The sequence below is a fragment of the Amblyomma mixtum genome, chromosome 6, assembly GCF_055824585.1.
Source record: "Amblyomma mixtum isolate Tamu chromosome 6, ASM5582458v1, whole genome shotgun sequence".
Classification (NCBI taxonomy): Eukaryota; Metazoa; Arthropoda; class Arachnida; order Ixodida; family Ixodidae; genus Amblyomma; species Amblyomma mixtum.
This window is the reverse complement of record NC_143017.1, coordinates 45883303-45897353: the sequence shown is the minus strand read 5'-3', so window position 1 is coordinate 45897353 and position 14051 is coordinate 45883303.

Below are 14051 nucleotides of genomic sequence, written 5' to 3'. Positions count from 1 at the left end.
ACGATACGCCAAATGCGATCAGGGACCGAATTAAAGAACGCTGTCCACCTGAATGCAATTTGAAAAGTCTCAATGCCCTGCTCTTAAGGGTACCCCTGACCGCGGTCAGGGCATAGTCAGGGTAAACCACACTTAGTTTTGAAGAAGCGTCGGTCTATGATCGCTAAAATCTGACCCAAAAGCGATGTAACGCGAGGCTAGAAGCCGTAGAGTAGACGTTACTCATCTGGGTACCACGCAAACTGCGCTGTTTGCTATGGGCAACGGAGGAGGAGCTAGAGCTGAAAAGTTTGTACACGTTGCAGAAAAGAAATACCTTCTTAATATTACTATTGCCTCACATAAATGTAAGCGGGTCTGAGTAGTCAGTTACTACCCCCTCCCGCCTTAAATAACCAGATAGGCCGCCGCGGTGGCTCAGTGGTTATGGTGCTCGGCTGCTGACCCGAAAGACGCGGGTTCGATCCCGGCCGCGGCGGCTGAATTTCTTTGGAGGAGAAATTCTAGAGGCCCGTGTACTGTGCGATGTCGGCGCACGTTAAAGAACCCCAGGTGGTCGAAATTTTCGAAGCCCTTCACTACGGCGTCTCTCATAGCCTGAGACGCTTTGGGACGTTAAACCCCATAAACCAAACCAAACCTAATTAACCAGATAATTAAAAAAGAGTAGTCGGTTACTATTACTTTCTTTTTCTTCTTGCCTCACATATATACAAGAAATACAATGAGCCTTTGTGGCCTCCTTGGTCTGTTTTTTGCTGATATTCATGAGCTGTTAATTTTCACCTAGAATTCTTTTTCTACGTTTGTGTGGGTATTTTCTCCACATTTTTGTGAAAGCGGAAGCAGATACTCTCAGGACACTCTCTGCATAAGCATTGGAGAAAAGGTGGGAGTTGGTTTGGTTTGGTTTGGTTTATGGGGTTTAACGTCCCAAAGCGACTAAGGCTATGAGAGACGCCGTAGTGGAGGGCTCCGGAAATTTCGACCACCTGGGGTTCTTTAACGTGCACTGACATCGCACAGTACACGGGCCTCTAGAATTTCTCCTCCAAAGAAATTCCAGCCGCCGCGGCCGGGATCGAACCCGCGTCTTTCGGGTCAGCAGCCGAGCACCATAACCACTGGGCCACCGCGGCGGCGGTGGGAGTTGGAACGTACGAAGACTTTGCGCACCAGCTCGTAATTACGTGAAGCGTCGCGCTTCGTTCTTCGCGCTCTCAGGAGACAAAGCTAGAGCTCACAAAGCATGACATTCTGTTGTGCCGTCGTTAAGAAATGTGAAGCGCTGTGCACGGGGATAGTCAAATGGATAGTCAGGCTCACATGTGCGAACATCTTTGCGCATTTGCAACCAAGTCCAGGTCAACGAAGTAATACCAGTGCTTAAAACTTGTATCTGGAATAGAAGGTAATCGATTATTAGTAATCAATTAATGAAAAAAATTATTGTGTTACTGCGATTGTTGCATCTAGAAAAAGTAATCAAAGGAGCAAAAAATTCTAAGAATATGTAATCCACTACAAGCAATCAGTTAGTCGTTAGGCGTTACGCACCACTCTGATTCTGACACGGGCTGTCACATGGCGAGATCTTGAAACGTCTATTTTTTGTATTCTTGATTCTGCAAGTGGAGCCAAGCTTCGGTGTCACATTTCAAGATGAAACAAGCTTTCCGCCGAGCCCAAGTTAGCGCCGTTCGGTCGCGGCGCTACAAATGTACCGGGGTTTAGTAAACTCCCATTTCTCGGCCATTCCAGCATACGTAGGATGCACCGTAGCAATTAAATATTATTTTATGCACTTCCGAGTAAATTTCAGAAAAAGAATCATTGTGACAGCATACAGAACGAGTCCCACGAACGAATAACCTGACTTCCGAAAAAATAAATTTTTTGCGTTGCGCCTATATTTAGTTTCCCACGCTGTGTGAACTGAGCTATGCAGATATTATACAGACGTGACGCCACAATGCAGATTAGACGATACTATCCGCCTGGATACTCTCTGCAGTCTGCCAAAATGTCACGAAGTGCGTTAACGTCATGCACAAAAAGCGGACTTATTTTTATCTGTGTGAGTGTTTAAACATTTCCCTGCCATCCTCCTGGAAGTCTAAGTCATCTGGGCACGACTGCGTTATCTAAGAATGCAGCCACAGCCACACAAAAAGAAGCAGCTGGTTTCAGGAGCGCTGTGTGCGATATGCGCGACGAGTACCGAGAGCTCTGCCGCTGCGGAGTGTTGAGCCTGCATTGTTTCCCATCAGGCGTTAAAAATGTCGATCTGCGTCTAATATGAATTGCTACGGTGCATAGAACGAATTACGAGGCAGTACGAAAGCACGAGTAAATATTGTGTTTCAAACCGTCGATCCAACTGCGTGGCCATTGCAATGCAAGTAGCATTCAGTGAGTGGTATGCGAATATGTACCTATGCTTGAAGCATTAGGGATGGGATGACTGCGTGTGTGTGTCGCTGGAGGATGTGAAAGTCTCCTTTTTTGACTTGGAAGCCTGTTTCCTTGCTTTGAGCAGCTCTCTCCTTCCTGCGGAGGTTGCGTGCGCCGCAGTGGTACCTACTCTACGTGTGATGATGGCTGGTCGGGGCCGTGCGAAGCTCGAGCCCGCGGCGGTTGTCGGCCTGTAGCCCTGTACCCACCGTAGCCAACACACCACAGACCGAATGAAGCCGTATGCCAATGCGACTGCTCAGTTACACAAGGAAAAGTGCAGCCCTCAGCTACAGGGTTGGTTTACGTTAGTAAACGTTAGTGGCATCGTGGGTCACGCTGAAATAACGCGGTGGCAAGCAGTATGCCCGTTAGAAGCCAATGAATTTGGTCGTGCGGAGAAATCCGCCTTGAGTTCATTCTAGTCGTTGCAACCGCCTTGCTTGCATTTGTAGCTCGAGTGCTGAAGTGCTACATAAGTGAATAAGGCTTCGTGAGTGTTCTGCGAATTTATTTATTTATTTGCAAGTACTGCGGTCTCAAGGAGACCAAGCACTATTATTGTCGACCGCTAATTTTGTAACATCGCGGCTGTGCACGTTCCTAAATCGGGGCTAGCGTGCCAGCCTCGGGGTGTTTGATACAGTGGCTTGACAAAACCATGTCAGGCCTGCGATTTGTAAAGATATTCCCGCATCACCGCGGAGAGGCAGGCGTGCAGATGGACAGTTTTTTGTAATGCTCGCTGACTCAACGCCTGCCTCATCGTTTCGCGGCCTTCTATGAGAAAGTGGTTTGAGAAAATCGCGTGCGGAGTTTTTGCACTGACCGAAGGCATTTGCCCAGGTAGAGAAACAGGGGATGCTTTAAAAAAAAGCATCACCAGTGGACACAATGGCTTCTCCGAAAGACGCAGGATAATCGGCTCGGACACTGAAAATCATGTCTTTGGTCACGGCGCCATGTAGCGTTTGCAAAATGCCCTCTAGCCGCTGCTCCGGCATACGCCCTGTGTCGGTGTCGTCTAGCGTGGCAGCCTGAAAGTTGTGCTCTCCGCGTTAAAGAAATAGCGCCGCAGCACTGCATAAATGGCGGCACCCAAACTTGTTTTTTGGCCCAGCTTTCAAGCAATAGTCTGGTGCGTAGCAGGCACTAGTGGACGCTGCGTGGTAGTGCTCCATGTTGCAGCCATTCGTTCAGTTGAGTTGCTAAAAAGCAGCGATAGGATAAATATTGCGCATTCCGCCATAACTTGTATATTCGGTTTTAAGTCCTGCACATAATAATGATACGTTAAACACAGGACAAGAAGAAGGAATAGCAGTAAAGAGTGCAGTTTTCATAACCTTTCTCTGTGCAGCAAAAGATAAGGAAACAGTTCGATGCCAATCAAGGTATTGCATAAGCTTGTGTGATGGCGTTGGATTCATGTGACAACAATGCCAAAAAATTATTGTTTCAGTGCCTTCACTATTCAATAGCGAAACATAGTTGAAGAATGCAAAGCAAAAAAATATCGCAATCAGCCATATTGCCGGAGAGCATTGTCTGAACTCAGCTTGATGTAGGATATATCCTAAACCTCTCGAATAAACTTCCGAGCCGTTTTTTAATGCGCTGTAGAGAATTGAAAGTATCCAAAAACTCCGAAAAAAAGTTCCTGAAAGTACCTTAGGTTAAATTCACCCTAGCGGCGTCGCTGATCACAGAAAGCGGAAGAAAAGAATTCGAGCCAGCAAAATAAAAAGTAAACCACTCACATACCGCGGAGAATCGATTCGAGACCGTGAGGAGAGACAAGATTGCCAGGACAAAGAAAGAGAGTAGGCTCAATCTTGCTTTCCGTTTCCAGCATCCACTGTTCTCGATTTCCGCTTGATTCTTTTTTTCGCTCGCATTTCGGCATTCGGGAGCATGGAGGCTGTTCTGTTCAAGAAATAGAATGTGCAATCGCACCTGTAGTCCCGGCTATGACGTCAGGGAAACGATATCGTACCATTCAATCTGACATGCTTTGTTGTGAAATAAAAAAAAGAGAAGCGCAAAATGCAGATGTAATGGGAGGTCACGGATGGAGCAGCCCCATTTCCAGTGGAGCATTGCCTGGCGGGAAATTTGTGTCGGAAATGTCTTTGGAAAAGCTTAAAAATAATATTTGCAGGGCCATGCACGAAAGCAATTCGACGGGAAAAATGAGGAAATAGACTTCCGAAGTTCTTTTTCCTGCCCAGCAGTCGTTATACGGTTTCGTGAAAACTAGCTACGGATTTTCCTTCTTAAATCCTCTTTGCATATCACTTCGTAGACACGAACACTGCTCTTTTTAATGATTTTTTTATTTCCTTGTTTATAAGTAAAGTTTTTATTTCTCTCAAGACCTCCCTTTAACTAAGGCGAACGAACGCTTGAAAATCGATGATGTGATGAAGGAGAGAGACTGCGATAATGGAATTGTATTGCTGTTTCGAAACTTGTATTGCATTTTATTTCCACGCCACTGAAGGCACGAGAGAAAAAAATTCAGGGGGCACTCTGGCTCTCTAAAGTGCTGCAAAGCGAAAGTGTTTCCTAGAGCACTGCTTGGTTTTCATTTGTTTTATGCGAAGCATACTACTTTAGTACCACTTGAGCCCTTCACCGTGGTTATGCGCCTCCAAATCACGTGATACATGACGTCACACTACGTGACACGATGACGTCACGACAGTAGAGAAACGGGGGCCCACCTCGCGCCGTCGCTGTGGTTGTGCGCCTCCAAATCACGTGATACATGACGTCACACCACGCGACACGATGACGTCACGACAGTGGAGAAACGAGGGCCCACCTCGCGCCGTCGCTGTGGTTGTGCGCCTCCAAATTACGCGACACGATGATGCTTCGCATTCTCCAGGCTTAACCAAGTTAAGCCTCAGCCATTTTTTTGTTTTTAATTTTCCATAATTTTCTATGTTATTTTTTATTTTTGTTTATTTTGTTGTTTCTCATTTTTGTTTTTTTATTTCTTTTATTTTATTTATGAAACCCATGAATTCACTAGATGCGCCTTTATTCATGCCCAAACCCTGACCCTTCGTGGGGGAGTGGTAGCGACTGCACTTTAAATGCCAAAGGCCCTGGTTCAGTTCCCAGACTCGACGCAGTTTCTTTTTTAAGTTGTAACACCGAAACGCGGACATACTTGCTAACATTCCTTGGTCACGACAGTATGAGGTATTAAAGGCGTTCGCCTTAAAAAGTTATTGAGTGATTGAGGGACAGCGCGGCCGACTCATGACTCAAGGGCAGCGGTTCGTGTTCCGACTCGACCACTTCCTTTACAGAGCAGTTGGTTTTATTTTTTCAGAGACACTAAGTAATGGTGGTTAAATGACGTGACGACCCTATAGCCGAATAAAAAAATTCGGTGGTGACGTCATTATTGCCCTACTATGCGATCCCTGTGGGGCCTGTTTTAATCCGCGCGAGGTCATGTGATTGGAGACGTCGCGACTCTCTCTATAAATCTGGATTTTCTCGACAGGCAACGCCAACTACAACGGTCTCTGAGCCGAACGGAACCATTAACACTTTCGCGTTAAAAGCGACCTTTATATTGTCACGTTTTAGTGACGGCAGTCCAGAGGTGAGGAAGACACCGACTAGTCTTGGAAACGAAGCTCTTTATTTGGGCTGACTTGCGCCCGCAAAAGAACTGGATCACTCGGTGGCGGCGTAAGCAAAAAGCGTGCTCGTCAATCGTCGAACTACGAACGTCCGCCGCTCGCGGCATCGCTCAATTTAAAGCCGGCAAGGAAACTTCCAGATAACAAGACAAGATCATCTACAGAAATCTGGAAAAACCTAGATGCAGCCTTTCATGGCTGCGATCAATCGAGATTAGTGTGGTCGCTTCTCGCGTCACGAACAAAAGTGATAACAACCCTTTCCTGCCGCCTTGAGCGTGAACGAACAAACACTACAATGATACGTGGCATTACCCCCCTTCCAAAGAAGCATCGTCTCGATGCTTTAAAATGAAAATAAACGCGGAGAATGCGAACTTCGAGTCCTTTAGCGTTCGTAATAAAGTTTAAGGGCAGCGGTAAAAGCTTCAAGTCTGGCTGTGTCGTCGTCGTCGTCGTAGTTGTCGTCGGCGTCGTAGTTGTCGTCGGCGTCGTAGGGGTCGTCGGAGTCGTAGGGGTTGTCGTCGTCGTAGGAGTCGTCGTCGTAGGGGCCGTCGTCGTAGGGGCCGTCGTCGTAGGGGCCGTCGTCGTAGGTGTCGTCGTCGTAGGTGTCGTCGCCGTAGGGGTCGTCGTCGTAGTTGAGGCATAGTCTTGTGTTTTCGTCGATGGACGGTCTTAGTTCTTGCGCTCAGAAGCAACCTGACCTCCAGAGGCTGCTTTATTCAGTTTAACCTTCGGGGGCCGGGGAGCGTCCGCGCACTGCGTAGCCTCGGCTAGGAGATACATAGCGCGGTGACGATGGCGACGGAGAACGAGATGGGCGGCTCGCCGATGAGTATTCTTTGACGCAAGAACTCTTCGATTGAGGCTGGTCGCATGCCAGGTCGGGGTCGTGGGGCGTCGTAAGAAAATCCTCGGATGCCTATTCTCCTGTATGGGCAGTACCGGAGAATGTCACCGGCTTCTCCACAGTGGAAGCATAGATGGCGGCGCTGGTCGGGTGTTCTCCACTCGTCGCATTTCCTGGGCCGTGTGCGACGCTCGTAGGACGGGCAGGTTGGGGCGAGAGGGCGGCGCTCCAGCGCAGCTGGCCAATGGCGATAGGGGCTTAGGTGCCGTCGTCGAGGTGCAGGACGGCGCACTGCTGCGGCGTAAGTCATGGCTGGAGGCTCCAAGAGGCTGCGTGGTAGACTGGAGTCAAGTCCTCCGGTGAATGACTCGAAGGGCTGGCGTCGCGACTTGCTGGGGGTGTCCGGTACATGGAAGGCTACCCCGCACCTCCACCAGATGTCACGTTTTAGTGACGGCAGTCCAGAGGTGAGGAAGACACCGACTAGTCTTGGAAACGAAGCTCTTTATTTGGGCTGACTTGCGCCCGCAAAAGAACTGGATCACTCGGTGGCGGCGTAAGCAAAAAGCGTGCTCGTCAATCGTCGAACTACGAACGTCCGCCGCTCGCGGCATCGCTCAATTTAAAGCCGGCAAGGAAACTTCCAGATAACAAGACAAGATCATCTACAGAAATCTGGAAAAACCTAGATGCAGCCTTTCATGGCTGCGATCAATCGAGATTAGTGTGGTCGCTTCTCGCGTCACGAACAAAAGTGATAACAACCCTTTCCTGCCGCCTTGAGCGTGAACGAACAAACACTACAATGATACGTGGCAATATTATAGAGCACGGCCGCGTGCTCATGTGCTCCTGTATGCGGAGCTATATTTTTTATTTGCTTCCCTTAAAGGTACACTGAAGAGGAATCTGAACTCGTCTTTTTGCCGCGGGAACTCGATCTACACGTTCTGAGCATTCTTAGAAACTTCGATTTATTGCCCTGTGTGGCTGATTTTCCTAATTAAATCGAATTAACGTCCGGCTCCCGCCTTTTTTTTTAATTCTCCCTAGTACGGTGGGCGGAGTCGACCAACGCGTGCAGTGCCTTGCGGCCAGCTTCGTGGAGGCTTTGCTTTCGCTTTATTTTGTTTTTTAGGTTTCTGTGAAGAAATAGTTTCATTCGCAGATAATATAGCCGCAAAATAAGCCCGCAGAAATAAAAATACGCGCGGACTATTTGCTTCTACGGACTACTACGTATTACTCCGCCGATGGCAGAGCGGCAAGCCGCCGCGGGACTGGTTGAAAGCATGCTGAAAGGCACTCCACGCTTTGGTCGACTCCGCCCACCGTACCAGGGAGAATTAAAAAAAAATGCTGGAGCCGGAAGTTAATTCGATTTAATTAGGAAAATCAGCCCCACATGGCAATAAATCGAAGTTTCTAAGAATGCACGGAACGTGCAGATTGAGTTCCCGCGGCAAAAAGACAAGTTCAGATTCCTCTTCAGTGCACCTTTAAAGCAGGACCACATCGCGAGGCTCTTTCAGACCAATGGTTTCAGGAAATGCTGTTACCTACTACTGCTAAGTAAAGAAATGTCTAACCAACAGAGATTAGCAAGTAAAGGTTTGGCTAATAAATAGCTTTAGTTGTTTTATCCTTTGTTGTTTCCCTTCAAGCCTGTCACGAAGAACATTCAACTTCAAGCGTGTGGTAAACATGGTGCTGGGGAAATAACTGGTCTCTTTTCTGCAATTTCTTTAAGCTCCACTGTAGGCGCAGTTCGTTCCGTGTGCCTTCAATGGACTAAAGAAACTAAAGAAATCTGTGCGGTCGAATGCATTCAAACCCTTTCATATGCAGTGCGCTGTATTAGATACACAAAACTTTCCAGCAACCAAGGAGGGATTTCCCAACTCAACAAACCATATTACCATCTTCATTAATATTGGCCATTTCAGTTGTGTATTGAAGCATCGACGATTCATTATCTGGTATATGTATCAGAAATCAATTTTGGCTCGGTCTGTTCCATCGGTATCGGAAATACAATTTTTGAGGGTATCAGGTATAGGTTTCAAAGATACCTTTTTTTTTTGAGTACCTTGCACAACCTTGTCACAAGGGGCGAGGCTGAGTTTCAGTCTTTTTTCGGAAGTCCGCTCGCCTTCACCAAGCAGAACTGCGTCTCCAAGCACTGTGACCTCACGGGAGCATTCAACGGAAGTTTCCTGGGAACGGTAAATCAGGCTGCACAGCGCACGCTGACAGATAAACTCAGTATAGGACTTTCTGCCAGCCGATTAGTCTCATGAAACCCGTCTTTTCTTTAGAGGTTATTTTCGGAGCACAACAAGGGACCCAAGCCAGTCTTGAAAAAATTAACTTGCCTCCAATGCTCGGAGTTGAGTATTTCGAAGCCGCATATTACGTGGTCACAAGATGCCTCCAAAACACCGAAGAGAGAATGAACTTCCAAGAAAGCGAGTTTTCGTTTCAAGCAGTACGAAACTACTTGAGACTGACACGTTGAGATGCCGATTAGGTTGACTCACATAAGCTGCACTCGGTTCAGCTGTTGTTCACGGCAGTGCCAGCCTCGATTTACTCTGCGCTTCATCAAAGCCTTCGATCCACAGCAACTTTTGCACCGCCAGCCCCGATAGATGAGGTTGTAGCCGTGGCCGAAGGAACAACGGCACCAGCCGTCAGGGAGGTGCAAAAAAGTTGTGCACGTGCAGACGGCTTTCAGCAGGGAACGCTAACATACTGGTAAATGTTGACGATGAACTGAGGGAGCTCTTCCCGGTTGTCGACGGGTGCGGCGTCATTCTGCGAGAAAATGGCGCTGAAATTTAGAAGACAGCAGGTACCTTTCTGCGTTTTTTATTGCTCGTTCCTTCGCTCCGGCGCAGCTGCGGCGCACGACCACATGACAGCGTGACGTCACGACCAGAGGAGAGCAGGGGCCCCAACTCGTCTCTTCGGCCGTAGTCGTTCCGTCGCTCGGCGCGGCGGCTACCACGTGACGGCCTCCTCGGCCCGCCGCGTGAAGGCGCTTGCTAGGAGAGGATTGATTAATTAATTCAATTAACTCATTTACTAACTCAAAATATTTCGTTCAATTATTCATTTAATTAATTATTTCAATCGACCAATTAATCCAATTAGTTAATTCAATTAAACAATTAATTAATTTCGCATAATGCCGAATAAGAATCTATGAGTAGTGCGGAACGATATAATCACAAGAAGAAAACGATGTGCTGTAGAAACGCCCGAACAGAAAGAAGAGCGGCTTGCTAAAAGAAGAGTGCAGTATACAGCCAAGAAGAAAGTGCAGAGCATTGTGGTGATTCGAGACGGTGGCATCGTGACTCAGCGACGTCAAGAACAAGAGATAAGAGTTGGCGAGTTCGAGTCTGCTACGCGTGAATTCGAGAAACGAAACTACCAGCAGAACCAAGCGCAGCCAGGTGTTATTGCTTTCGCAATCAGCCAGGCTTAAGCAAGCTAAGCCTTCAGCCAATTTTTTTTTGTAGCTGCCGAGTTGTGACTGGCCGCTCGTGTGCCTGTGAGTTCACGCAAAACACTTTTTTTTTTGAGACGGTGCAACAACGGTTGCTCTGAAGTAGACAAACTTAAATCCTACCATGCTTTTCCACAACCGGCACCGGTACCTTTGCCTGGTGCGCTGAGCATGCAGCCAGATGCTGCACGTTTGTCGCTGCCTGGCTTTCCCCTGCGGTTAAAAGGATGTCGGAACTAGCGCGATGCAGCGAGGAAGTCCTCGGAAGATGCTGGAGGACTATTTCTGTTATTCACTACTTATAAAGAAGTAAGTGAGTGAGGCTGGTTCTCGGTGGGGATTAGTAGGCGCCCTCCTCGAGGCTTCAGAAAATATGAAGAGGGCTTGAAGAGGCCTTGAAAGTTCTTCGAACGTCTCTCTACAAAGTCTGAAGAGCCTAGGGAATTCGACATTGAAGTGTCTTGCAACCACGCTTTCATAGCACTTCGGCATTCGACTGGAGTCTGATCGAGCGAAGTGGGTTGCGGAGAAAGACAGCACGGCGTCGGTTTCCTTGTTATGGAACTTCGCATTGTTCCATAACAAGGAACAATGCGAAGTCGTCGTCCAAGGCTAGCTCCATGGCAGACATTAAAGCCCCTGCATGGCTTTTTCTGCCGACCAGCTTAAGTAGCGCCCCCCCCCCCCCCCCGGCTTTTCCTCCTCACACAGCGCTCTGACTTCCGGTCTTGAACGGAAAGAGGCGCTGCCATTTTGTTTCTCGGTTCTCAGGGCGAGTTTTTGGCTACTTTGCATCGCTGCTGCTTTCATCCATCGCCGTATTGCTGTTTGGGTGCTCTTTTTCCAATAAGTGTCGGAAAAAGAAGCATATCGCGCTTGGGGTTCGTGTCCGTATGTGATGATTACACCGTGTGAAAAGCTTCGAAGTTCCTGAGCATTCAAGCCACGAAGTTGAGCGACATCGAGGGACAGGGATCGGAATCTAGCGCGAAACAAGTGGGTTAGTCATCCAGAGGGTGAGAAACAGCGTAGCAGAGTGATAACACAAGCTTCACTGGAACGTTGAACTTCGCTGCGCCGAGGCTATTGAGGTTCCTAGGCGAGCAGAATTTTTTTTCCTCCATGCGAACAGATATAAAATGGACGCCGACTTCCGGAAGAAACGAAAATGAAAACCGGAAAAGCCATGTGCAGACACGGAAAGAAGGCAGCGGCGCACTTCAAAGTGTGGCGTTACATAAAAAAGCGCAAGCGACAATAGAGAGGCTTTAGCAGACACAAGTCTCGTTAGGCAGGAAAACGACACCGCACAAAAAGTACACGCGCGAGAACTGATCAGCTCCACGAGGAGCAGACGGCAAGGCGTGAGCCTGCGTATGTTCGATTGAAAACTGCCGCATCCATGAGGGGGGGTGGAGGCTGCTGACGAGCTGTTGTTGTGACTGAATGAAGAATGGCAAAAAAATCGGCCGGGGCTGCCGACTGGCTCAAGTGAAGCCACAATCGCTGCTACGTGCAGACAGATGAGAGTTGAAACAGGCGTGAGAGGAAAGATGAAAAGATCAGACACTTGTCGGAAAACCGCGTCTGCCGAAACGACAGCGCCGTTGTTGCCCACTAATGCGCTGCACCTGCACCACGGAACTGGTTCTGCACAACGCTAGCATCAGCGGTGGCGCTTTTTCAGGATTGGTGCTGTGAACCAGCTCTGGATAGAATGCAGCTGTAATGGCAGGTTTTGTGTGGAGCCTTCGCAGAAGAAAAGGGCATGGTGTAGAAGAAATATATGCTGAAGTAAAACTTGTATTGGCTAGTATGGGCTAGTAATGGGCAGGGTGAAAGTAATATGACGGTGCCGCGACCAGCGGTAGCGGAGAAGACACAGAAACGACGGGACCAGTGGAACTTAAAAGTGATTTTATTTCGCACCAAGCTTGCCATTTTGTACGACAAAAGAGCCCTTTATGTATTTTCTTCTGTCTAGGGACCGATTTCTGGGATGACGAACGTATGGCCATCGATTGACAGCTGAGTGTGTTCGAACCTCGATATCACTGTGGTATCAGCTGTGCACCCTGCTCTACCCACGAGGCCTGCCGAACTACGATGGTGGAACGTCATCCAGGACAAGGCCAATCAGCGCAAGCAACACGGATCGACAAGCTATAAAAGCCGCCGCTTCTCTTCGAAGGCTGCAGTCCGGCGGATTACGAGGGCATCGCTCACTTGTGTATTTTCTTCTGTCTAGGGACCGATTTCTGGGATGACGAACGTATGGCCATCGATTGACAGCTGAGTGTGTTCGAACTGCGATATCACTGTGGTATCAGCTGTGCACCCTGCTCTACCCACGAGGCCTGCCGAACTACGATGGTGGAACGTCATCCAGGACATGGCCAATCAGCGCAAGCAACACGGATCGACAAGCTATAAAAGCCGCCGCTTCTCTTCGAAGGCTGCAGTCCGGCGGATTACGAGGGCATCGCTCACTTGTGTATTTTCTTCTGTCTAGGGACCGATTTCTGGGATGACGAACGTATGGCCATCGATTGACAGCTGAGTGTGTTCGAACTGCGATATCACTGTGGTATCAGCTGTGCACCCTGCTCTACCCACGAGGCCTGCCGAACTACGATGGTGGAACGTCATCCAGGACATGGCCAATCAGCGCAAGCAACACGGATCGACAAGCTATAAAAGCCGCCGCTTCTCTTCGAAGGCTGCAGTCCGGCGGATTACGAGGGCATCGCTCACTTGTGTATTTTCTTCTGTCTAGGGACCGATTTCTGGGATGACGAACGTATGGCCATCGATTGACAGCTGAGTGTGTTCGAACTGCGATATCACTGTGGTATCAGCTGTGCACCCTGCTCTACCCACGAGGCCTGCCGAACTACGATGGTGGAACGTCATCCAGGACATGGCCAATCAGCGCAAGCAACACGGGTCGACACGCTATAAAAGCCGCCGCTTCTCTTCGAAGGCTGCAGTCCGGCGGATTACGAGGGCATCGCTCACTTGTGTATTTTCTTCTGTCTAGGTGAGAATATTTTTGCCTTTCACACTTGCTTTGTTAGCCTTTTCCCTCCGCCGGACTGCCCGCCAGTTTTTTGCAATGTCAAGTAAAGAATGCCTTGCATGTTTAAAAGCGATCTCACCTGATGGCAAAAGTCTTATCTGTACCGAATGCAAGAATGCTTATCATGTTGGGAAGTGGTCGAGCGTTACAAAAACAAATCTCAAAAGCATGTCGAAGGAACTGCTTCGACAATGGGCATGCTCGACCTGCAAAGCGGGCAGGTCAAGAACCGCACGTCACAGGGACACTGATTCCTTGAGTGAAACATCGTCATGTGACCCTGATGAACCTTCTTTAGCAAGTGTCATGTCAAAGTTAGATGCTGTACTGCGTCGCTTGGATGAACTTTAAAGAAGGCAGGAAGAACAGCTGACGAAACTAGATACTACAAACAAAAGTATAGAGCATCAAAATCAGACAATGCAAGGTATGGAAGCATCGCTAGACCTACTTTCTTCCCAATACGACACTGTCCTGCAGTCGCTAGAA